Raw genomic sequence first — 27191 nt, forward strand, 5'->3', positions numbered from 1 at the left:
ATGGAAATAATGATGGACCCAACCGCAGTCTTTGCTGCGCTCTTTGGAGGCGACTTATTTGAAGACTATATAGGTCAACTTTCAACGGCTTCAATGTTTCCTTTTGATAAGTTGACTGAAGGTGATGAGACAGATACGAAGAAACTAAAACAGAATATAAAGGAAAGAGAAGAAAAACTTGCGCAGATTTTGAAGGATCGTCTTAATCAGTATGTAAAAGGTGACAAGGTAGGGTTTATACACCAAGCTAAATCTGAGGTTAAATTGCTGTGTTGTTCAGCTAATGGAAATAATATGGTGCAGAAAATCGGTTACATGTATGAAAGACAAGCAACAAAGGAACTTGGAAAGAAGGCCATATATTTTGGTTTGCCATTTATAGCAGAATGGTTGAGAAGCAAAGGGCATTCTATAAAATCTCAACTCACTGCAGCAAAAGGTGCTTTTGCGCTACTATGATTACTAGAAGATATCAAACAGCAGCAGAGTACAGAGTAGAATTATTGTGAAGTTGATTTTGAAGAATTTTTGCAGTCCAACAAAGAATTGATTGTCAGCTCACTTTCGAAAGTAAATGTGCCTGACATTGAAGGCACCCTGTCGCACGTTTGCCAGATGGTGTTGCAGGATAAGAGGTCAACGAAAGAAGAACTTCAAGGTGGTGCGGAAGGTTTGAAGACTCTCGGACAGATTTTCCGAACTGCGAAACTACAAAATGAAGATCGAATTCCAGAAAATGAGACTTCTCGTAGGCTGGGTAAGAGAGAATGCAAAGATGATGCAATCTCTCCCGATACATCACCAAAGAATCATGGCACCAATACTCCTTTTTTCTGCGAGGGCTGTGGAACTAGCTCGTGGTTGCGTGAATCAATGGATACCGTTTTGCGGTTTTGGAACGGTCTTGCAAGAAAGGTTTTTCCAACCAAATGCAAAATTATTTTAACTTTCCTATTTGACTATTTCAATTTGGAGGTTTTTTGCTAGTCAGATTTTCTACGTTGGTTTTCGTTTTTCATGACCTATTTTGAAATATTAGGATTGTTCTGGGCAACTGCTTATGAACAGTACAATATTCTTAAGAGCAATAGAATATGCTTAAGAACAATGCAATATGATCCTACAGAATAAAAACATGAATCGAAGCTAGAAATAATTATGTCAGCCTTCGATTCTTTCAAACCCAAAGAAATTTTCAATGTTAAACTTTTTGTCCTCACCAAAAGAAATTTTCAATGATAAACTTTTTGTGCTAATTGTTTTAATCAATTGTCATGTGCCTATAACCAAGATATACATTTGTTGTTGATAACTAAGACCTCCGTAATTTCAGATGGCATCCATTAATTTTAGTTTCTAACACCATATAATGTCCATGACATTGCGAGTAATCAATAAAAATTATCTCGTCCTCTAAGATCCGTTTTTGTTTGATAGTAGAGCTATAATTCATTTCAACGATTGGGAATTTTTATCTCAAGTCGACAAAAGGAAAATATTCCTACCATTAGCATTGTATTACATTAATGGTTTCCTTATTGGTGTTTTTTCCTACTAGGAAAGGTTAGAAAGGTTAGAGTCATTTACCAAGAAAGATCTCCTTTGATTTTAGCGCAGTGGTTCTCATTTTTTTATGAGATCATTCTTTGATTCTAGAACAGGGGGTTTCATTTCGTAGAATGTGAGTTCAAATGAGATATGGTTTTTAACACCAAAATGGAAAGAAAGTGATGTTGAAAGAACCATTTTATGAATTGATTTTAATATGTTAGTAGGTTTTAGTTCAACAAAATTGATTTTGGAATAACCAATTTCTAAAATGAGCTAAAGTGACACTAAACTGATCTCCAAAGAAAAGAAAAAATCTTTGAAAACTTCTAATTAAGTTGGTAACTATACAAGAATATATTTCTTGTGAAAGAATTTAGACAAATAAACTAAGTTCTCAAGTAAGCTAACTTCTCAAGTATGTTAGAGTAAAATGAGAGTGTTTACTCATACTTTTATGGAACAGCCCACCTTAATTCCTAGACTTATTTTACTCTGTTTTAATTCAATGTTTTGCTTTTAAGAGTTTACATGTACACTATTTTTATAGCTTGAAAACTCTAATTTCTGATTTGTACAAACAGATAGGATTTTTGAATTAGAGATAATGAATTTTGTAATAAAATTCATCCATATTTCCATTTTGTTTAACTTGGGCCAAATACATGTGATTCTATTTTAGTAAAGGATAGAAAACATAAATGAACATATAAATAATTATGTCAACCTTGGATTCTTTCTAATTCAAAGAAATTTTCAACTTTAAACTTCTTGTGCTAAACTTTCAATCAATTATAATGTGGTTACCTATAGCTAATATATGCATTTCTTGTTGAGAACAGAGATGTCCCTAATATTAGAGCGCATTCATTAATATACTTTTTAGAACCTAGATATCGCTAATATTAGAGGGAATTCATTAATATATATTTTTTAATTTATTGTATCGTTACGTGGCAACATTTTCCTCATGTAATGGGCTGTAAAGCATCTTTTTATGTTATTTTATTTTTTAGGTGGGCTAATTTTCCATGATTTTTCAAAAAACAAGATTCATCAATTTCCATTTTTTTATAAAAATGATTACCCAAATTTTACGATATAAAATTATTTTACCTTTAAAATCACCAACCTTATATAGAGGCTATATATAAAATGATTATAAATTTGAATAATTTTACAAATATATTAGTAAACATTTTATAGTTTTCATATTAGAGACTAGTGAGATTCACCAATATTTTTAAACTTCAAGATAATTTTCCATCGTTAAAATTTTCCCTCGTTTATACTTACGAACCTCGAATATAAAAGAAATTTTTTAATTAGGGGAATTCTTATATAAAATAGTGAATTTTTTTAAGTAATGTTACATGCAATATCTGTCACATATACATATACTAGAAATTGAACCAATTGTTGCAAAGGAAACTCTGTGAGGCAATAACATATAACACTAATTAATGCTTCTTTGAAAGATGACATATCTAATTTCCCTTGCCCTTTAAAAAGCATCCTAAATTCTTGTACCACACACCTCAGCATCCACCCTAGATATCCTAGGTTATTCTTAACTGATTAAGAGTATAGAATTTCTAGGGTGATGTTCTAGGTGCACTAAAATACTTGTGAGGTCGAGCACCTTGTATGGGGTTCATTGTAGCCTTGTCTATATTCTGTGATTTCTTGTCACGCTTTTCTTGTGGCTACAACATAGTTTTGGTTGCCACTTAGCTATCATGATTCAAAACTCAGACATCATCTTAGATCATTGGAGCATTGGATATATTTTATGAGCTAGTGTGATGTTTTGTTTGTCATAATGATTTAGAACTCAGTTATTATATCTCAATATTGACTTTATCATTTCGTTTTCTGTATATGAACCCTTTAAAAATACCACAGGATCATTTGATTTTACATTGCGATCTCCCCAACATGGGTGGGGGTTTTAGTAATTGGAGTGCAACTTGGGTGATTATTGTTAGAAATTGTTGTATAAGATGGGAATGATCAATGGTCTATGGGAAATATGGATGTCATAATAGATATATACTTTGAATTGTTCAGTGTCTCTAGCCACCATTCAGCTAATAGGATCCATTTCAACTAATAATGTCACTACATCACTACGTCAATGAGAAAGACCATTTATTTTAGCTTGTGACATCCCTAGCCCTTTCCTATGATTGCGGATCAAGTTATAGACTAGAATAGACTCTATGTTTAGAAGGCTCTGCAATATCTACGGGATGGAGAGAAAGGTTATAATAGAATTTGTAAAAAAACTCAGGGTTTTCTCAAGTTACTATATATGTGTTGTAAATACTTAGATCTAAAAAAAAAATCATATATATGCTCACTTTCTTAGAGGAAAAATTGAACAATCTATGTCAACTTTAAACCATTTCGATCTTCAGGTTCTATTATTTTCCCCCTTGTTTATTGTCAATCCTCGTCTTCTAATGTTGTAAAACATCTTTCATATAACTACTTGTTTAGAGGAAAAACCCAACGTGTTATATAAGCTATTCAAATATTCATCCTTTATTAATTTTTCATCCTTCCTGATATACAATACATCACAACATCACATGCACTTCATCATTAACATCTCTTTGCCTGGAAAGGAAGCATGGACTTTTCTCTATTTATAGCTTTCTATCTCTTTGTTTCCATTGTTAGGTGAGGAGAGTTCACACTGAATTGACAAATTCTATGTCATTCATTCATGAATTTTTTTTCTCTTGAGAATGTGTTGTTCTATGTTATCTTTTCTTTAGGCACTCTTCTTACCAACCTAAATAATCTTAAGATTGTACTATAATGAACCTAGATTTTGTACAAATCATACTTACATATTGGTGAGGGTTTTATATGGATGTCGTTAACCATTTTATGTTGATTTGATTTCATACTTAGTGAGTGTTTTTCTAAGTTTTCATTATATTTTTGAGTGCCTTAAAAGGAATTGATTTATATTTCAGTAGATAATATGAAGTTGGTTGCTTTCTTTTCTTTGTGTAGATAGTAAAACATAATGGAGTGGTGGATTTCATCACTTCAAGAGCAATAAAAGAAAGGATATTGAGGAAAGAGCTCCAACATAGAGAGAGATTTGGTGACAATCATGGAATTGGTGAACATGTCTTGCTCTATGGTGTTGGCTACTAGTCATATCTTTCTTGATCTTGAATAGAAGACTGTAAGTTTACATTTATGGTATACTACATTAACTATGAAATTGCCAACATTTAGGGCATACTTGCCATCACATTGGTAGAAAAAATTATAATAGAGTATCACACTTTTATTATCACATCTAAATTCTCCTATATGAGACAACGATGGCTTTCATCACTTCAAGAGAAGTAAAAACAAGTCTATTGAGAAAATAACTCCAAAAATGAGAGGGGTTTGATAAAAACTGTGGAATTAGCGAACATGTCTTACTCTGTGGTGTTAGCTATTAGGCATATCTTTCTTGATCTTGTATTTGTGAAAACTTCTAGTCTAAATAACCCCTACTGCACCAAAAAATGAATTTACTTCTCCTACTTGATTTAATATACTTTAATCAGTCATTTTCTAATTGTTGTTGCTCAGCAATGGAAAAGCGTCTGAAATCTCTGAACTTACTGTGTTCAACATAACATCACGTGAATGTAAGAATCAGACTACTAATAGTCTCTGACTCTCTAAATATTCTGTGCTACTACTAACTTCTAAACTATTCCATCTGCACTACTGCTAACCATGGTCTCTGCCGATCAGTCTTTCGTTTCAAGCTACTGCATCAGTCTCTCCAAACAATCCACTGCATCATTTGACATTATGTCCATCTCACTACTACTGATTCTCGAGCTCTTGTAGTAAGGAATTAATCCAAGAGATGGACTCCTCAAGGATCCTACCCACATGTAGTCCTCCCAACTACAACTCAATATCAACCCATTTCCCTCCTGAAGATTCGCGGGCTCTCATGGAAAACTTATCTTCATCAATTTTTTCCAGAGTAGCCTTAAGATCATGTTTCTCATCGTTATCCTTTTGCTTCAAAGGCCACTGGGATGAAAAGTGGCCAATCTCACCACATCTGAAACATTTCACCTTCGAAATTTCCTTCCTCCACTTCTGCTTTTGTTTTCCCTTTGATGTTAGAGCCATGTTTTCCTGCTCCTCCTTGGACTTCATTCCACTTCCACTACTGCCATTGAGGTTGACATTAATTAGGTCTCTCTTTAATTCCTCGTGTTGAACAACTACCCATATCTCCTCCCATGAAGGTACTCTTTCCCTTCCCAATATACTTTGGACGAACACATGCTATTCATCCGAGACTCCATTCAGTGTCATCCTTACCATCACGGTAGACTGAGGAGTAGAAACTACTATAGCAAGCTGGTCTCTGGTGTCTTGAAGACAATGAAGATAGAAGTTACCCCATTCAATGTCCATTATAAATTTCTTTCTTGGTACATCTTCCATTGTTTTGAAGAGCCTTCATTGACTAAAGACAAAGCTTCCCACATCTCTAGAGCTATATCTTTGCCTTGAAAGTGTGATACCACATGATCTCAAACTCCATCGAATTTGAACCTCTTCACCTTCCCCTGCTTGGCCTTGTACTTCTTTCTCTAATCATTGTCTGTAGGAACAACTACAATGCTCTTGACATAGCCTTCAAGATCATAATCCTCCAAAACAACTAAGATTATGGTCTTCCATATGACATAGTTGGAAGCGCATTCCAACCTATCCTAATCTCTAAGCCTGATCCGGATTTAAACAGGAACGCAATAAAATATAGAGATAACCATAAAGACAAATATGCAGTGGAAATAATACTTCATTTCATTACTGTAAAATACGAAAATATGCTTACAAGTAGAAATGGAAATAACCCAGCTAGGGCGATGGTAGCTTATCTCTGAGAAGAGATGTGTCGGCTACATGCCTCTGAACTATTCTCCAAAAAAATTGTGTTACAATGAGGCTCGAGGGCCTATTTATTGTTGAGAAACAATGGAAAACCCTTCACATTCCAAAACCTAACCCTAGGAGACGAAATGCCAAATTGTGGGCCCCGTTTTTGGGTAAGTTGGTACATCAACTTCCCGGGGTCGTGAATTGGTCGTACTATCTCAGTTTGACATGCATGATAGCCCGTTGGAAAGATCTCTCCGAGGACGACGACGGAAAAGATGATTTTTAGATAGAAAAATTGTTGGCGGTGGATTTCCCAAAAAACGTCTTTTAGGGCCTCAAAACGGATCTGGAAGCTTAGGACCCGAAAAACTGCTAAAAATAGTAAATTGTGCTATAATTAAGGAAACAGAAAAACTAAAAGAGACAGTTGTGGGGGTCCAAATGGGATAGGTGGGTGGCCACCAACATCCACCTGGATCATTCCTCCCACCTTAGGAAGCAATGGTCCCCATTTTGTTGAGTTCCTCCCTGAGATGAGGAAGCTTCTGCTGAGCTCAGTCTCTGGTGAGTTGTTCTGCAATCTCTGATGTGTCCAGAAATGGTGGGGAGCATGGTCGGCGACGGTCCACATTGAACACTCAGTGCAAGCGAAGGAATGGAGCAATGTTGTGCTTCAAAGCATTGTTTCCCGTAGCCTTGTTACTGGTGTAACGACCATGTCGAAGTGGTCTGAGTTTCTGATGGGTTCTAGTAAGGCAATCCCTCTGCAAATGTAACCAAACTTTGTCGCCCACCTGAAACTTGTGTGGTACCCCTCCAGGTAAGGAGAAGTTGTTCCTGTGTTCTGTCACGACTGTATCCCTCTGTTGATGCTGCTGTGTGGAGGAACCCTTCGTGGGGGTCATGGATGTAGCAACGATCTTCCCCTTACTTTGGGAGCGAACCGGACAGAAAATAAATTTCCTAGTCTGTGAGATGAGCTTGCTGCCTTTCTTAGCAGTGATCAAAGAGGTGGCGGTAGGTGGGGCTACCTCCGGTATCCTGTATAATGAATTATCCAAAGAAATGATGACAGCGCGAGGCCTTGACTCATACACAGCATGTCGCCTCCACAAGTATGGCTGGCCTAATAGTACATCACACACATCCAGAGGTGTAACATCACACAATACCTCGTCTGTGAAGGGCTTGATGCTGTAGGGAAGGTGGCACTGCTGGCGAACTTTGAGATCTCGTCCTTCGTGAAGCCAACCGATATTGTACGGCTGTGGGTGTGGTGTAGTTGGTAGGCCCAACCGCTTCATGACCTCTGCTGAAATGAGGTTCTTTTGGCTGCCATTGTCGACAATGAATTGTAGCGGCGAACCCTTCACCCACATTTGTGAGTGGAAAATACATTCCCCCTCCTCTGGATCTCCCGACTCATTTTTCTGGATCTTGGTAGTAGCAACAGTGGCACTGGGATCAGCATCAATGATCTTCTTCCCTTTGTCATTCCCCTTGTCGGGTCCTGACTCAGAGTCGGAACATGCATCTGAATCGGAAGCCTTCAACTCGGCCACCAGCGACTGCTTGGTCCGACACTCACTTGTGTTATGAGTGGGACTCTTGTGGAACTCACACCAGTTTCCTGTGTCCTTCTTCGGCTTCGTGGTATTGTTCTTTTCCTGCGGCTTCGATGGGTTGTCTTGGGTCACCCCACCTTGGCTTTGTCCTTTGGGCTTTGGATTTGCAGATCCAAATTCTCGCTTCTTCTGTTTGAACTTGTGCTCAATTTTCACAGCATAGCGGTATGTTGTGCCGAGTGAGGAGACGTTCAAGAACTCCATCTCTTCCTGGATGTATCTGTGTAGGCAGCCGCGATATTTGAGTACCAGATGCAGCTTAGAATCTTTGATATCAAATTGTGTGTGAAGGGTATGAAAAATGTTTGTGAAATCCGGCACATCTTGGTCTCGTCCCTGCCACAGTGTGGTCCATTTGATGTATTTGTCCTCATAGCTTTTAACAGGGTAGTACTACTCCTTGATGGCATCGTGGAAGTCATTCCAAGTGGGTGCGGCTGAAAACAGTGAGCCTGTACTTTCATCCTTCTGTTCGCAGTAGGTTTCCCACCAGTCCTTGACGTGGGGGGCTGCTTTGAGAAGAGCGAAAACAATCTTTTCCCGACTTGAAAATTCATGAACAGAAAAATACCCATCGAGCAGATTTAACCATTTACCTACGACATCTGCGTCTATTTGACCCTCGAAGATGGGGATTTCAAAATTAACTTGTACCTTAAACGGTGTGGCATTTCTAGAATAGCTCTTGGAAGTCGATGCATCGCCTCTAGGTAGCCGCTTAAGGATTTGGGCAAAGCTTTCCATCATCACGTTGCTTTGTCACTCGAGGGCTTCTTCGAGCAAGATTTTGATAGGATCTCCTGCCCCCTCGTTTTTCTTCTCATCCGCCATGGGAGGTCGTCGAGATTTGTGAGGCTGGTCTTGCAAAGGTTCGACCAGTTCCAGACCTAACTCCTTATATCCCGACCTCGTTGGGGACATGCAAAGAAAAACAGAGAAAAAGCAGACCGCTCTGATACCACTGATCTGGATTTAAACATGAACGCAATAAAATACAGAGATAACCATAAAGACAAATATGCAGTGGAAATAATACTTCATTTCATTAATGTAAAATACTAAAATATGCTTACAAATAGAAATGGAAATAACCCAGCTAGGGCGATGGTAGCTTATCTCTTAGAAGAGATGTGTTGGCTACATGCCTCTGAATTGTTCTCCAAAAAAACTGTGTTACAATGAGGAGGGCCTATTTATTGTTGAGAAACAATGGAAAACCCTTCACATTCCAAAACCTAACCATAGAAGATGAAACGCCAAATTGTGGGCCCCGTTTTTGGGTAAGTTGGTACATCAACTTCCCGGGGTCGCGAATTGGTCGTACTATCTCCGTTTCACGCGCATGATAGCCCGTTGGAAAGATCTCTCCAAAGAATACGACGGAAAATACGATTTTTAGTTAAAAAAATTGTTGGCGGTGGATTTCCCAAAAAACGTCGTTTAGGGCCTCAAAAAGGCTCCGGAATTTTAGGACCCAAAAAACGGCTAAAAATAGTAAATTGTGCTATAAATAAGGAAACAGAAAAACTGAAAGAGAAAGTTGTGGGGGTCCAAATGGGATAGGTGGGTGGCCACCAACATCCACCTGGATCAGAGCCAATGTGATTTCATCTCACCCAAACTATTGAGCTGACTCCTCTAGTCACTGCTTAGCATGGATTTGTTGTCTAACAAGTGAAGAATTCAAACTTTTGGTGAGAAAAGTGCTCCGAAGAGAAAATTTCTCTTCCTTGTGTCTTTGCTCATTTTCGATGGATTTTTGCCCTGACAGAAACTGCGTCCTTCAAGCACTACAATAAAGCTATGTGTCACTCTCTCTGCCTTTGCAAGTTCATGAACTGGAAATCATGCCTCTGTGTGGACTCTCTCAGAGAGAGAATTCCTCGAAATCTCTGCTTCCCAGCAACGACTACGCAATCCCTTCAATGGGATTCAAATTGTTGCCAAATGCACCTATCAGCCTCTCCACGCAGTGCTATATTTGTTCTTCCTATTTCAATGTTGACCCTCTAATATCATGTGAATATTCCTTCCAAGGAACCCCTACTGTAGAAAAAATTGAATTTACTTCTCCTACTTGATTTAATATTCTTTATCAAGTTATTTTCTAAATATTTAATTAAATTAATTCTACAACTTACACTACTTTAAATTTTATTACATGAAATAAAAGTTGAGCAAAGAAAAAAATACATATGACATAATTAGTTTTGGACAAAATAGTCCCCAGAAAAAACCCAATGCGGGAAAACTGGTAAAACAACTCGGAGAGTTTTATATTATTAAGAAGTAATTATGAATACAATGTTGGTTTCCTTCCTGGCAAACCAGTGACAGAGAAAATATAATGGTGGAAAATTGAGTGATTTTTACCTCACTTCAACTCGCGAATTTCAAGTGATCTGGTAACAAAACTAGCTAACCGTGGCTATCTCTTTGTTGGGCCTGCATAGGCCCTGCATCGACCTTACAGGCTTTGTGTCAAATTTTTCACTACCTATTCTTCCTTTGGAACTTCTGCATCAACCTCTCTCGACTATTCCGACAGTTCGTCGATAATTTCTGACTTTCTACGTGAGGGCAATCTCATTTCTGTGCTAGCTCTTCTTGCTCTGCATTAGGCTTGCCTAGGCTCAAATTAGCCAAGTGTCAGTCCTTCTAGTCGCTGTGATGCCTCCACTAGAACCACTCCGCCTCTCTTTCTAGTTTTCCTAAACTATTCCTGCACCTGTGTTGTAGAATGATCACTCAATTCAAATTCTGAGCTTCTTAGCCCGAGAAATTGAACTCCAGAACAATTCATTCTCTATGTGTGTCTTTATAAATGAACCCCAAGCCTCCTTCTTATACTTTTCTCATTGAGACTTCAACGGCCGAGATTAAGTCTCTATTCAATGGTTAAGATTAAAACTTGACTTGATATGTCTTCTAGATTATTCTCACCCATATTTTGATTAATACACATTAATATTTTAATTTTCCTAAGCTTAGACTTAGGAACTCCATTAAAAATATTAATTATTTTAATAAAATACAATCTGGGTGGAACTTCACCATACAATTTTTGGGTTCTTTAGAACTTATGTGCCTTAACCTCTCCACCCATTTTTGAGGCTAGAGCGCATCTGATGCTACAAAAAAAATAGTATAGAAGATTGTAAATTTGCATTTAGCTTATACTATATTAACCATGAAATTTCCAACATTCAGGGCATACTCAATATCACATTTGTAAAGAAAATTATAACAGAGTATCACATTTTTCTTATCAGATCTAAATTCTCCTATATGCAATAGCTACCCTATGCCTCATTGTATAAATTTACGGAAGGAGGATGAGTGTCAAGGTGTAAGCTAGAATAAGAAGAGTGGAAGTCGGAATTGAGCGGTGTATGAAGAATCTTGTTTGGGACTTGAGATAGATTCATTCTTAACATATCTAGAGTAAATCTTAATAAAAAAAAACTCACCATGCTTTGACTTTTTTAAATAAATATCTTAAAAATTAGAATATCAATTTAATACATTTTACTCAATTACACATTTAACAATATTCATTTATAAAAATAAAAATAAAAATTACTATTTTAAATAAAAATAGTACAAAGAATCACATTAATTACAATGGACATTTTTGACTTTGTTAATTCAAAAAAATGTTGTCGAACACTACACATCCAACATAAACATATAACTTATACTCTCTCCTTTTTAAACATATATTAAGCAAATTTTACTCTATCAAAAAACAAAAAACAAAATATTAGAATAAAAATCAAAACATGATGTCCATCAATTCATAAAGGGAGTATGGCCAATTCCAACATAAACTTATACCTTAATTCAATATGTCCATCTCTTCATAAAGCACATATGCCGAATTTCAACATAGAATTGTACATTAATTCAATAGTTCCAACATAGACACATACATTAATTCAATATCATTAAAGTTTCTCAGAGAATATTTTTATATATCATAACGAAGTTAATTGTTCCAACATAAACTTAGACATTAATTCAATATCGTTAAAGTTTCGTGAGAATATTTTTATATATTATATCATCTTTATCACAAAGATTCATCTTCAAACTTTGAAAGTATTTTGAGATATCATAATGTCTTTATAATAAAGTTTCCTCTTCAAAATATGAAATGAACCCTGTGTGTAGATTGAAGCTTATTATACCTGTCGAGGTAGGTATATAGCGAACAGTATGCCGCTAACTGCCTATTAATTGTGTTAGACTTGTTTTTTATATCACTCATTTAACCAAAGTGTCTGAGTCACTGAGTAAATATGAAATGAACCCTGTGTGTAGATTGAAGCTTATTATACCTGTCGAGGTAGGTATATAGCGAACAGTATGCCGCTAACTGCCTATTAATTGTGTTAGACTTGTTTTTTATATCACTCATTTAACCAAAGTGTCTGAGTCACTGAGTAGAGTAGTGTAGGCAGGGAAAATAACCATTAACCGAAGTTTCTTAGCTATTTGATTTAGCAAGAAGAATGTACCCCTTATTGCAACTTCTCTTCACATTATTTGATCAGTGCATTACATTACCACATTAACCTAAGTTTGAGCTTTAAATTCATTATACATATTAATTGTGTTGACTTGTTTCTTATGTCACTCATTTAACCAAAGCTTATGAGTCACTGAGTAGTGTAGGCGGGGAAAATAACCATTAACCAAAGTTTCTTAGCTATTTGATTGGGCAGGAAGAATGTACCTCTTATTGTAGCTTCTCTTTGCATTATTTGATCAGTGCATTACTTTACCACATTACCCTAAGTATGAGCTCTAAAGTCATTATATAAATTTTTGAAAATCAGAACATATCCTTATAAGTTTTATTTGGAAGCCAACTGTGCTTTTTCATGCAAACGTCAACCTGTGGCATTTTATTTTGAAGTCAGCTATGTTTTTGCATGAAAACGTCCACGTGTGGCTTGTAGCACATTGTGAATAATTTTTATGCATGATAGGTGGTGGTCATCTGTGAGTTATCAACTGATCTGAATCTGTACCGATCTGAATCTATACACTGTGGTCAGCTCTATTTGGATCAGACAATGGTAGAGCAAGCAGAGGTTGGTCGCACTAGACCTGAGACCAATAGCCAAGCCAACCACACTACATAGAGGGGAGGTTACTATGACGTCTACATAGAGGGAGGCGCTATGTTCAGTGAACATTTAGGTGCTACGAACGAATATGGGTGACTATGTTAATGACAACATTACACTTCACCAATTGGATCCACGGAAGGCGTAGCAAGCTTAGTTCAGGCATGGAGGAAAGGGACGTGTCTTATGCAGTCAATAATCTTAGGTTCTTCCTTTTGTTTCCTAGACATATATCTCTGAAATTTCGTAGGCATTTCTGTAGACAATTTAACATTGTATGTGGGAAAGTTCAGCAACTACCTCCACTGAGATGTTCTTCGCAGAAGTTTCTAGAATTTTCTCCATTGCCGATAATAAGAACAAATACTGTAAATGTCTCACTGCAACTTGAATTCTTTACCAAAATATCACAAAATCTTGCGCGGATGGAAAAACTCAAAGAAAGTTAAAGACATAAATACCATAAATGATGACATGAAAGGTTTCAAACCATTATAGGAATATTTGTTGAACTCTCCTTGAATTTTATCAAATTCGGTCGCAGTTTCAAGTTCAATCAAATTCCACAAGAGATTTGATGTAAAATGGAACAAAATTGTCTGTTGTGAATTCGTTCAAATTTGGTTAAAAACGGCTGAAATTTAATTGAAAGGGACATGAACTCTCTGATGAAAAGAAAATTGTATCAAAAAGTTTGAATTGCATGTAAAATAAATCAAATATAAATTGAATTTCGTTGATCATTCAATAAAAGGGTTAAGTAGCACCCTTCCAACAAGCCTCGGTAGCACGTTAGCATTTTCTAAATTTTTGTGAGGCTGCTGGGACGCAGTAGAAATACCTACGGCTTCAAAGTTCTTGATTTTCAACCTCAGTCACAGACGGCATATTTATGCCACAATTTCTATGTTTCATGCTCACAGTGACGTTGTCATTTCACCTGCAATTCTAACATATATTTGAATAAGTGATTCCTAACCAATGTGAATAAGTTCCAATTTTTTTTTTCCTACATGCAAAGGTTTGTAGCTTGGTGATGGTTTATGTGATGAAAGTTAGGGCTACTGCAATTGCGTACCATTATAGAAAATACTAGTCTTTGATGGGAATTTTTGATAATTCCATAACAAAAATGAATAAACTGAAGAGAGAATAATGCTCTGTTTTTACTACAGGATCTTAACACAGGAAAAAAAATTGTTTTCAAAACAAAGTTTCACATATGCACAGCAAAATTTGCATTCATTAATAAAACTTGATGTTACAACAAGAAGATCCTCCTCTTAACAGAAGGATTACACTCAAAGACTGCTTCAGATGCAGTTCCAAAAACCTTCACTATCTCTCATAAAACAAATTACTCTGTCTCAGCTGTATATTTTCACGCTTCTGTGTGTAAACGAAAATCTTACATGCTCACGCGCTGCTGTGCGTTCCCCCCTTTTTTTTTTCACCAAACAACAAAACTTACATGACATTTTCTTGTTTCCATACTCTCGTACATAATAAAAAACAATAAAGTTAAAAGCTTACCTACATTTACCAACCCCGTAGTAAATTTCATTAAATATTTTACTGATAAAATTGGCGGTCAAAATGAAAATTCACTTCACGTCAAGTAATATGGTGCAGGCCTATACATCAAATCATGATATTGATCAAATGCCTGAGATTGGTTTGAGGAATGTGCAATCTGCGGTAGCAATCAGATCGCATCGCGAAATTTCAATCGGCATAAAACACAGGGCATAACGTTAACATATGGGTGCGATTTGCGATCGGGTCGCATCGCAACATCGCAATCGACAGAAATCAAGAGAACCTAACAGAAACAGTAGGCACGGATGCGATTTGCGATTTGCGATTAGATCGCATCGCGAGAAAAGAAACAAGCTGTTTGCAGTCGCTGGTTGATAGTGAATTCTGGCAAGCAGTGCAGTTGAAATTATCATTTCAACACTCCCCTTTAATTTCAACTGTTGGGTTATCAGTCATACCCAGACATTTCCTCAGAAATTCAAAACTTTTCTGTCCCAATGGTTTGGTCAGAATGTCTGCGACCTGCTCCTGAGTTTTGCAGTGTTGTAAAACAATTTCTTCATTGTTTACTAGTTCTCTGATGTAATGAAACTTTGTGTCAATGTGTTTTGTTCTCTTATGAAACACAACATTATTGGATAATGCAATAGCTGAACTATTGTCACAAAAAATTACAGTTCCTTTTGTTTGCTCTGGGCATAAACTCTTTAACATCCTTTTCATCCAAATTGCTTGACATGTTGCTGCTGTAGCTACCACATATTCTGCCTCTGCTGTAGAAAATGCTACAATAGGCTGTTTTTTAGAAGCCCATGAAATGGCTCCTGAACCCATGTGAAAAACATAACACGATGTTCTTTTTCGATCATCTACACTTCCAACCCAATCACTATCAGTGTATCCAATTAAATCTGAACATTCTGAAGTAGTATATAAAATGCCAAACCTTTTAGTACCTTTAGCATACCTCAGAATCGTTTTTTCTCCCTGCCAATGTGCTTCTTTTGGCCTCTTCATGAATATGGAAATTAAACTAACAACATGTATTATATCCGGCCTAGTTGCCGTCAAATACATGAGGCTACCAACTATGCTCTTGTACAAACTAGGATCAAAATCCTTGTTGTTGTCTTCTTTGCTAAGTTTTAATTGCATCACTGTGGGAGTGATTACTGTCTTGCTCTCCTGCATATTGAATCTTTCCAACACTTCCTTAACATATTTTGATTATGAGATAAAAATCCTATTTCCATTTTGTTCTACTTCTATTCCTAAGAAGTATCTCAACAAACCCATGTGAGTAATTTCAAATTCTTCTTTCATGACTGTTTTGAATTTTTCAATAAGATAATCATCATTACCTGTGAAAATAACATCATCAACATATAACACAACAATTAGTAATTTACCATCCTTTTCTTTGATGTAGACGGTAGGTTCTCCCTCACACTTTTCAAATCGGTTTTCCAATATATAGGAATCTATCCTATTGTACCACGCTCTTGGTGCTTGCATCAGTCCATAAAGAGCTTTCTTCAATCTGCACACTTTGTGCTCTTAGTCTTTCTTTTCATAGCCTAGAGATTGTTCAATGTAAACCTCTTCCATTAACACTCCATTTAGAAATGCTGACTTCATGTCCATTTGGTAAACTTTCCACTTGTTTTGTGCTGCTATGGACATCACTACTCTCATTGTTTCCATTCTAGCAACCAATGCGAAAGTTTCCTCATAGTCTCTCCCATACTGCTACTTATATCCTTTGACAACAAGTCTTGCCTTGTGTCTTTCTATTTTTCCTTTAGCATTACTCTTGGTCTTGTAGACCCATTTAACTCTAATGACTTCTTTTCCTTTGGTAGTTCAACCAAATCCTATGTCTTTTTTCTTTTTATGGCATTGATCTCCTCATCCATAGATTCTATCCATTTCCTATCCTTAATTGCTTCTTCGAAATCAATAGGGTCTTCAACATGACAATATAAATCAAACAAAGAATTCATACCTTTATTTGCTACCTCTTGTTCATAAATATCATTTAAATTTCTAAACTTCTTTCCTCTTTCGTTTGGTGTGCAAGTGCGTGAAGAAGCACTTGAATTTCCTCCTTGTGGTGTGCTTGTAGAAGCACTTTCATTTCTCCTCAAGGGTGTCCCTTGCGGTCCTTGTGTTGGTGTTGCTATTTGGGGATGTATTTCAGCCATCTCCTCATTGTCTTCATCGTGAGACAAGAAATTTTTAACATTCACTATTTTCTCTATGCTTCCATCCCAAGCTTCCTCCTCAATAGACTGAACATCTCTACTCACAATAAGCTTCTTGGTGGATGGGTTATACAACCTGTAAGCTTTGGATTCCTCACTGTATCAGTTAAAAATACATTTATCCCCTTTGTTGTCCAACTTCTTCCTTAGCTAATCTGGAATATGTGCATAAGCCACATATCCAAAAACTTTCATGTGGGTGACTCCTTGCTTTGTCCCACTCCATGCTTCTTTCGACACTCTGTTCATGACTGCTTTTGTAGGGCATCTATTCAAAATGCACGTTGCACAATGTATAACTTCAGCCCAATAATCATTTGGAAAATGCCTTGTCTTTAACATACTCCTTGTCATATCCATGATTGTCCTACTCTTCCTTTTGGCAACTCCATTTTGCTGTGGAGTGTACGTAGTGGTAAACTGCTTATGAATTCCATTTTCTCTACAAAACCATAGAAATTCCTTGGAGATATACTCACCTCCTCTATCAGTTCTTAGAAATTTGATATGCAGACCACTTTGGTTTTCTACAAGTGCTTTGAAGTTGCAAAATCTTTCAAACACTTCACTCTTGTTCTTCAGGAAATAAACCCAAGCTTTTCTAGTAAAATCATCAATAAATGTTAGTATATAATGACTTCCTGCAAGTGATGGAGTTTGCATCGGTCCACATAAATCTGAGTAGACAATCTCTAAAGGTGTTTTTACCCTTATGTTTTTCCCAGATGGAAAACTTTCTCTGTGTTGTTTTCCCAAGATACAACCTTCACAAAGGCTGTCTGGTTTCTCTATCAATGGTAATCCTCTTGCCATTCCTTTTCTATACAACAAGTTAAGACCTCCAAAGTTGAGATGTCCAAATCTCAAGTGCCACAACCAGTTTTCATCCTTTGGTTCGCTTTGGAAAACCTCTTGAGTTATTGTTGCTATTTCTTCTTTATTTTTCAAATCTGCCTTCATTCTCAGAGGGAACATCCTGTTCCTTGTCATCTTCACTTCAGCAATACATTGTTTGCTGAGTGCTCTATCCATGATGGTGCATACATCATTCACAAAGAAAACATTGTAACCCTTTTGAACAAGCTATCCAACACTTAAGAGGTTACATTTCATTCCAGGAACATAATAAACATTTTCTATGGTTTTCTTTTCACCTTCCTTTGTTAATACATTTACTTCTCCTTTTCCCATAATAGAAACTTTATTATCAGTCCCTAGTTTGACTTGTGACTTCACATTCTGATATAACATAGAAAACAGGGATATGTTTCCCATCATATGGTTACTACAACTAGAGTCTAGAAACCATACATCTTCACTCTTTTCTTCAGCCATATTACAAGATAAAAATAATTTATTTTGGCTGATATTTTCTCTAGTGAAATTTGCACTAGTTCTATTACTCATATCATGTTGTTTCTTCCTACATTCATTTGCATAATGCCCATATTTTTTGCAATAGTGACATTGGACATTGGATTTATCATACTTTTGTCCTTGAGCATGATGTTGTCCACTTTGTTGGTTGCTGCCTTGGCCTTGATTCTGATTTGGATTGTTGCCTCTTCCTTGAGAATTTGCTGGACTATTTCTTCCACCTCTTTTTTGGCTTCTGCCTCTTCCTCTCTTGTTTCCTCTGCCTTGACCTCTTCCGCTTCCAAAGAACATATGGGTCTTAAAGGCATGTTTTAGAGATTAGTTTTCATTCCTACTCAATCTCTGCTCATGTGTTATCAATGACGCATGTAGTTGATCAACTGAAAAGTTTGTGAGATCCTTTGTCTATTCTATGGTGGTGACAATCACATCAAACCTTGAAGGTAGGATCCTCAATAATTTCTCCACAATCCTCCTTTCTTCAAGAATCTCTCCATGAGACCTTATCTATGTGATTAGACCAATCACATGTGTGAAGAATGAGTCAATATTATCTGACTCCTTCATGCAGAGATTCTCAATATCTCTCCTCAGCAACTGTAGTTTCGTTGTTTTCACTTTATCCATGCTTTGATAGGCTGTCTTGAGAGTTTCCCATGCTTCTTTGGATCTCTTAACTGTTGCTATCCTTGGAAACACACTCTCATGCACTGCTTGATACAAGAAGTAGAGGGCTTTTGAATCCTTCTTCTTATAGCTCTTCAACAATTCTTTCTCTGCCTGAGTTAAATTATTAAACTCATTTTCATCTGTTGGTTCTTCAAAACCATCCTCAACAAATTCCCATAAGTCTTGGGAAGCAAGCAAAGCTTTCATGGTTATTGCCCAATAGTCATAGTTTTTCCCATTAAATTGCGGGAGATGAGTATAACAGATATCCATGCTAGTGTTGGCTCCAACCATTCTTGCACTCTTAACTAATGCTTCAAAATACTTGACCGTGTATTTAAATTAACTGACTTGAGAAATACCTTGGATTCTTCCTTGACTGAGTCTTCACTCTGCTGGATAAGCTACTGCAACAAGAAATCCTTCCTTCAGCTTCTTTGACACCTTCAAAGAGCTTGGACAAGCTCTGGTACCATGATGGGAATTTCTGATAATTCCAGAACAAAAATGAATAAACTAAACAGAGAATAATGCTCTGTTTTTACCACAGGATCTTAACAGAGGAAAAAAAATTGTATTAGAGTTTCACATATCCACATCAAAATTTGCATTCATTAATAAAACTGGTTGTTACAACAAGAAGATCTTCTTCTTAACAGAGGGATTACACTCAAAGACTGCTTCAGATGTAGTTCCAAAAACCTTCACTGTCTCTCATAAAACAAATTACTCTGTCTCAGCTGTATATTTTCACACTGCTGTGTGTAAATGAAAATCTTACATGCTCATGCGCTGTTGTGCATTCCCCCCTTTTTTTTCACCAAACAACAAAACGTACATTACATTTTCTGGACATAAATGCCATTGAAAAAAATTATTCAAGCACTGGACGATTACCAATAGTGTGGGGGAATTTGAAACATTTCTTATTCTCTGATTAGTTCTAATGATGCCAGATAGAAAGCTTGTGCTACCAAACAAAAGTTTAGTAAATTCAAAATGAAATTGAAGAGGCTAGAAACATATAAAAACTAATAAGCCCAATTATTTTCAAAAGGATTGCACTGCAGAGAGATGTAATGAATGATGAATCTTCCCTTTGAGTACCGGACTATTTCTTTTCAATTACCTAATCCCAACCGATAATAGTTTATTTAAAAGGAAATAAAAAAAAACGGTTTCTCAGTGAAATTGCCATGAGTATCAAATATGGAATATTTTCCATTAAATCTGCAGATACAAACAACATAACCCAAGTTGTACGAAGTTGCAAATATATTGGGAACATAGAAAAAGAGTATCTAAATCCAGGAGGCGGCTGGGGAGTATACAAAACAATAAAGTTAAAAGCTTACCTACATTTACCAACCCCGTAGTAAATTTCATTAAATATTTTACTGATAAAATTGGCGGTCAAAATGAAAATTTACTTCACGTCAAGTAATATGGTGTAGGCCTATACATCAAATCATGATATCGATCGAATGCCTGAGATTGGTTTGAGGAATGTGCAATCTGCGGTAGCAATCAGATCGCATCGCGGAATTTCAATCGGCATAAAACACAGGGCATAACGTTAACATATGGGTGCGATTTGCGATTTGCGATCGGGTCGCATCGCAACATCGCAATCGACAGAAATCAAGAGAACCTAATAGAAACAATAGGCACGGATGCGATTTGCGATTAGATCGCATCGCGAGAAAAGAAACAAACTGTTTGCAGTCGCTGGTTGATGGTGAATTCTGGCAAGCACTGCAGTTGAAATTATCATTTCAACACTCCCCTTTAATTTCAACTGTTGGGTTATCAGTCATACCCAGACATTTCCTCAGAAATTCAAAACTTTTCTGTCCCAATGGTTTGGTCAGAATGTCTGCAACCTGCTCCTGAGTTTTGCAGTGTTGTAAAACAATTTCTTCATTGTTTACTAATTCTCTGATGTAATGAAACTTTGTGTCAATGTGTTTCGTTCTCTTATGAAGCACAACATTCTTGGATAATGCAATAGCTGAACTATTGTCACAAAAAATTATAGTTCCTTTTGTTTGCTCTGGGCATAAACTCTTTAACATCCTTTTCATCCAAATTGCTTAACATGCTGCTGCTGCAACTACCACATATTCTGCCTCTACTGTAGAAAATGCTATAATAGGCTGTTTTTTAGAAGCCCATGAAATGGCTCCTGAACCCATGTGAAAAACATAAAAGGATGTGCTTTTCCGATCATCTACACTTCCAACCCAATCACTATCAGTGCATCCAATTAAATCTGAACATTTTGAAGTAGTATATAAAATGCCAAACCTTTTAGTACCTTTAACATACCTCAGAATCATTTTTTCTCCCTGCCAATGTGCTTCTTTTGGCCTCTTCATGAATCTGGAAATTAAACTAACAGCATGTATTATATCCGGCCTAGTTGCCGTCAAATACATGAGGCTACCAACTATGCTCTTGTACAAACTAGGATCAAAATCCTTGCTGATGTCTTCTTTGCTAAGTTTTAATCGCATCACTGTGGGAGTGATTGTTGTCTTTCTCTCCTGCATATTGAATCTTTCCAACACTTCCTTAACATATTTTGCTTATGAGATAAAAATCCCATTTCCATTTTGTTCTACTTCTATTCCTAAGAAGTATCTCAACAAACCCATGTCAGTAATTTCAAATTCTTCTTTCATGACTGTTTTGAATTTTTCAATAAGATAATCATCATTACCTGTGAAAATAACATCATCAACATATAACACAACAATTAGTAATTTACCATCCTTTTCTTTGATGTAGACGGTAGGTTCTCCCTCACACTTTTCAAATCGGTTTTCCAGTATATAGGAATCTATCCTACTGTACCACGCTCTTGGTGCTTGCTTCAGTCCATAAAGAGCTTTCTTCAATCTGCACACTTTGTGCTCTTGGCCTTTCTTTTCATAGCCTAGAGATTGTTCAATGTAAACCTCTTCCATTAACACTCCATTTAGAAATGCTGACTTCACGTCCATTTGGTAAACTTTCCACTTGTTTTGTGCTGCTATGGACATCACTACTCTCATTGTTTCCATTCTAGCAACCAATGCGAACGTTTCCTCATAGTCTCTCCCATACTGCTACTTATATCCTTTGACAACAAGTCTTGCCTTGTGTCTTTTTATTTTGCCTTTAGCATTACTCTTGGTCTTGTAGACCCATTTAACTCTAATGACTTCTTTTCCTTTGGTAGTTCAACCAAATCCTATGTCTTGTTTCTTTCTATGGCATTGATCTCCTCATCCATAGCTTCTATCCATTTCCTATCCTTAATTGCTTCTTCGAAATGAATAGGGTCTTCAACATGACAATATAAATCAAACAAAGAATTCATACCTTCATTTGCTACCTCTTGTTCATAAATATCATTTAAATTTCTAAACTTCTTTCCTCTTTCATTTGGTGTGCAAGTGCTTGAAGAAGCACTTGAATTTCCTCCTTGTGGTGTGCTTGTAGAAGCACTTTCATTTCTCCTCAAGGGTGTCCCTTGCTGTCCTTGTGTTGGTGTTGCTATTTGGGGATGTATTTCAGCCATCTCCTCATCATCTTCATCATGAGACAAGGAGTTTTTAACATTCACTATTTTCTCTATGCTTCCATCCCAAGCTTCCTCCTCAATAGACTGAACATCTCTACTCACAATAAGCTTCTTGGTGGATGGGTTATACAACCTGTAAACTTTGGATTCCTCACTATATCCAATAAAAATACATTTATCCCCTTTGTTGTCCAACTTCTTCCGTAGCTGATCTGGAATGTGTGCATAAGCCACATATCCAAAAACTTTCATGTGGATGACTCCTTGCTTTGTCCCACTCCATGCTTCTTCCGACACTCTGTTCATGACTGCTTTTGTAGGGCATCTATTCAAAATGCATGTTGCACAGTGTATAACTTTAGCCCAATAATCATTTGGAAAATGCTTTGTCTTTAACATACTCCTTGTCATATCTATGATTGTCCTACTCTTCCTTTTGGCAACTCCATTTTGCTGCGGAGTGTACGTAGTGGTAAACTGCTTATGAATTCCATTTTCTCTACAAAACCATAGAAATTCCTTGGAGATATACTCACCTCCTCTATCAGTTCTTAGAACTTTGATATGCAGACCACTTTGGTTTTCTACAAGTGCTTTGAAGTTGCAAAATCTTTCAAACACTTCACTCTTGTTCTTCAGGAAATAAACCCAAGCTTTTTTAGTAAAATCATCAATAAATGTTAGTATATAATGGCTGCCTACAAGTGATGGAGTTTGCATCGGTCCACATAAATCTGAGTAGACAATCTCTAAGGGTGCTTTTACCCTTATGCTTTTCCGAGATGGAAAACTTTCTCTGTGTTGTTTTCCCAAGATACAACCTTCACAAAGGCTATCTGGTTTCTCTATCAATGGTAATCCTCTTACCATTCCTTTTCTATACAACAAGTTAAGACCTCCAAAGTTGAGATGTCCAAATCTCAAGTGCCACAACTAGTTTTCATCCTTTGGTTCGCTTTGGAAAACCTCTTGAGTCACTGCTGCTATTTCTTCTTTATTTTTCAAATCTGCCTTCATTCTGAGAGGGAACATCCTATTCCTTATCATCTTCACTTCAACAATACATTGTTTGCTGAGTGCTCTATCCATTATGGTGCATACATCATTCACAAAGAAAACATTGTAACCCTTTTGAACAAGTTATCCAATACTTAAGAGGTTACATTTCATTCCAGGAACATAATAAACATTTGCTATGGTTTTCTTTTCACCTTTCTTTGTTAATACATTTACGTCTCCTTTTCCCATAACAGAAACTTTATTATCAGTCCCTAGTTTGACTTGTGACTTCACATTCTGATATAACATAGAAAACAGGGCTATATTTCCCGTCATATGGTTACTACAACTAGAGTCTAGAAACCATACATCTTCACTCTTTTCTTCAGCCATATTACAAGCTAAAAATAATTTATTTTGGCTGATATTTTCTCTAGTGAAATTTGCACTAGTTCTATTACTCATATCATGTTGTTTCTTCCTACATTCATTTGCATAATGCCCATATTTTTTACAATAGTGACATTGGACATTGGATTTATCATACTTTTGTCCTTGAGCATGATGTTGTCCACTTTGTTGGGTGCTGCCTTGGCCTTGATTTTGATTTGGATTGTTGCCTCTTCCTTGAGAATTTGCTGGACTGTTTCTTCCACCTCTGTTTTGGCTTCTTCCTCTTCCTCTCTTGTTTCCTCTGCCTTAACCTCTTCCGCTTCCAAAGAACATCTGGGTCTTAAAGGCATGTTTTAGAGATGAGTTTTCATTCCTACTCAATCTCTGCTCATGTGTTATCAATGATGCATGTAGTTCATCAACTGAAAAGTTTGTGAGATCCTTTGTCTATTCTATGGTGGTGACAATCACATCAAACCTTGAAGGTAGGATCCTAAATAGTTTCTCCACAATCCTCCTTTCTTCAAGAATCTCTCCATGAGACCTTATCTGTGTGATCAGACCAATCACATGTGTGAAGAATGAGTCAATATTATCTGACTCCTTCATGCAAAGATTCTCAATATCTCTCCTCAGCAACTGTAGTTTCGTTGTTTTCACTTTATCCATGCCTTGATAGGCTGTATTGAGAGTTTCTCATGCTTCTTTGGATCTCTTAACTATTGCTATCCTTGGAAATACACTCTCATGCACAGCTTGATACAAGAAGTAGAGGGCTTTTGAATCCTTCTTCTTATAGCTCTTCAACAGTTCTTTCTCTGCCTGAGTTAAATTATTAAACTCATTTTCATCTGCTGATTCTTCAAAACCATCCTCAACAAATTCCCATAAGTCTTGGGAAGCAAGCAAAGCTTTCACGGTTATTGTCCAATAGTCATAGTTTTTCCCATTAAATTGTGGGAGCTGAGTATAACAGATACCCATGCTAGTGTTGGCTCCAACCATTCTTGCACTCTTAACTTATGCTTCAAAATACTTGACCGTGTATTTAAAATAACTTACTTGAGAAATACCTTAGATTCTTCCTTGACTGAGTCTTCACTCTGCTGGAGAATCTACTGCAACAAGAAATCCTTCCTTCAGCTTCTTTGACACCTTCAAAGAGCTTGGACAAGCTCTGGTACCATGATGGGAATTTCTGATAATTCCAGAACAAAAATGAATAAACTAAACAGAGAATAATGCTCTGTTTTTACCACAGGATCTTAACACAGGAAAAAAAATTGTATTCAAAACAGAGTTTCACATATCCACATTGAAATTTTCATTCATTAATAAAACTGGTTGTTACAACAAGAAGATCTTCCTCTTAACAGAGGGATTACACTCAAAGACTGCTTCAGATGTAGTTCCAAAAACCTTCACTGTCTCTCATAAAACAAATTACTTTGTCTCAGCTGTATATTTTCACACTGCTGTGTGTAAATGAAAATTTTACATGCTCATGCGCTGCTGTGCATTCCCCCCTTTTTTTTCACCAAACAACAAAACGTACATTACATTTTCTTGTTTCCATACTCTCGTACATAATAAAAAACAATAAAATTAAAAGCTTACCTACATTTACCAACCCCGTAGTAAATTTCATTAAATATTTTACTAATAAAATCGGCGGTCAAAATGAAAATTCACTTCACTTCAAGTAATATGGTGCAGGCCTATACATCAAATCATGATATCAATCGGATGGCTAAGATTGGTTTGAGGAAGGTGCGATCTGCGGTAGTGATCAGATTGCATCGCGGAATTTCAATCGGCATAAAACACAAGGCAGAACGTTAACATATGTGTGCTATTTGTGATCGGCTCGCATCGCAACATCGCAATCGGCAGAAATCAAGAGAACCCGACAGAAACAATAGGAAAGGATGCAATTTGCGATTTGCGATTAGATCGCATCACGAGAAAAGAAACAAACTATTTGCATTCGCTGGTTGATGGTGAATTCCGGCAAGTGCTGCAGTTGAAATTATCATTTCAACAGTCTTTTCTTCCTCACTCAAAAGATACTTGATAAATCCAACATGCATACCTCACTTCTCCATATGTACATAAGTACAGTATGTTTATTCGTCGCCCCATCTCCACTCATTGATACCAACACAATGGCCATCCAACATGCATATATCACTATGTATGGTATGCTTTTTTGCCACCCCATCTCCACTCATTAATGCCAATATAGTGGCCAAACAACCCAAACCTGCAACATTCTCAACTATTTTTTCATAGTAACTCGTCCTTGATGCTAATACAATGGCCAAACAACCCAAACTTGCAACATTATCAATAGTTTCTCAACTGTTTTTTCATAGTAACTCCATTTTTCTGTAGCAAACAAGCCAAACTTGCAACATTCTCAATACTTTTTGCATGGTTATTACTCCTGCATTTTTTTGTAGCATGCAATATCCTCAACTGTTTTTGCATGGTAACTCCTACATTTTTCTGTTGCAGGCAATAACAAAGAAGCCATAAATGCTTAGGTACAGACACCTTTCACCATAACATACCAAGTGGTAAGGAGGCAAACACCAAGGCAATGGGGTAGACGCTTTAACCATATCTAGGTGGATGGCATGCAATGAGTGCGTTAATACATAAAGTCGTAAGTGCGGGTTGATGACATGCAATAAGTGCGTTAATACATAAAGTTGTATGAATAAGTGGCAGAGACTTTTTTGATGCATTGTTATATGATTGTTTTTCTATACAGGTGTATCCCTTCTTGTATCATACAACAGGTGTTAATCTTTATTTGGCAGGTGTATCGTTCACAACACATCGAATTGTTTAGATTTATGAAGTGTTTTGAATTGAAGTTCTGCTAGTTATTCTCACGACACTCAAGACAAGGAATCTCTAGCAAAGGTTGTGGTACTTAGATGTTGAACTGCCCATAGAACGTAAAAGTGTATAGGAAAGGGGGGTCGCCCTCGACAGGAGGTGTATATGGGATAGTTTCATCCTTTAATCGTATGAAATCGAGCGGATAATCCACTACAATAAGAGTTAAACCTTCAAACATACAATATTTGGTTGTGAAAAAGAACCATCGATGCAATAATGAAGATGAAATAAGAAT

General features: G+C 36.7%; 1 pseudogene; it reads left to right on the forward strand.

The window, feature by feature from the left end:
* Positions 1 to 26903, forward strand: LOC149242898 (chaperone protein dnaJ 10 pseudogene; annotated as a pseudogene).
* The last annotated feature ends 288 nt before the right edge of the window (positions 26904 to 27191 follow it).

This window comes from Pinus tabuliformis, chromosome 8 (genome assembly GCF_031772625.1).
Source record: "Pinus tabuliformis cultivar Carrire ecotype Pingquan chromosome 8, CPIR1, whole genome shotgun sequence".
NCBI classification, from domain to species: domain Eukaryota; kingdom Viridiplantae; phylum Streptophyta; class Pinopsida; order Pinales; family Pinaceae; genus Pinus; species Pinus tabuliformis.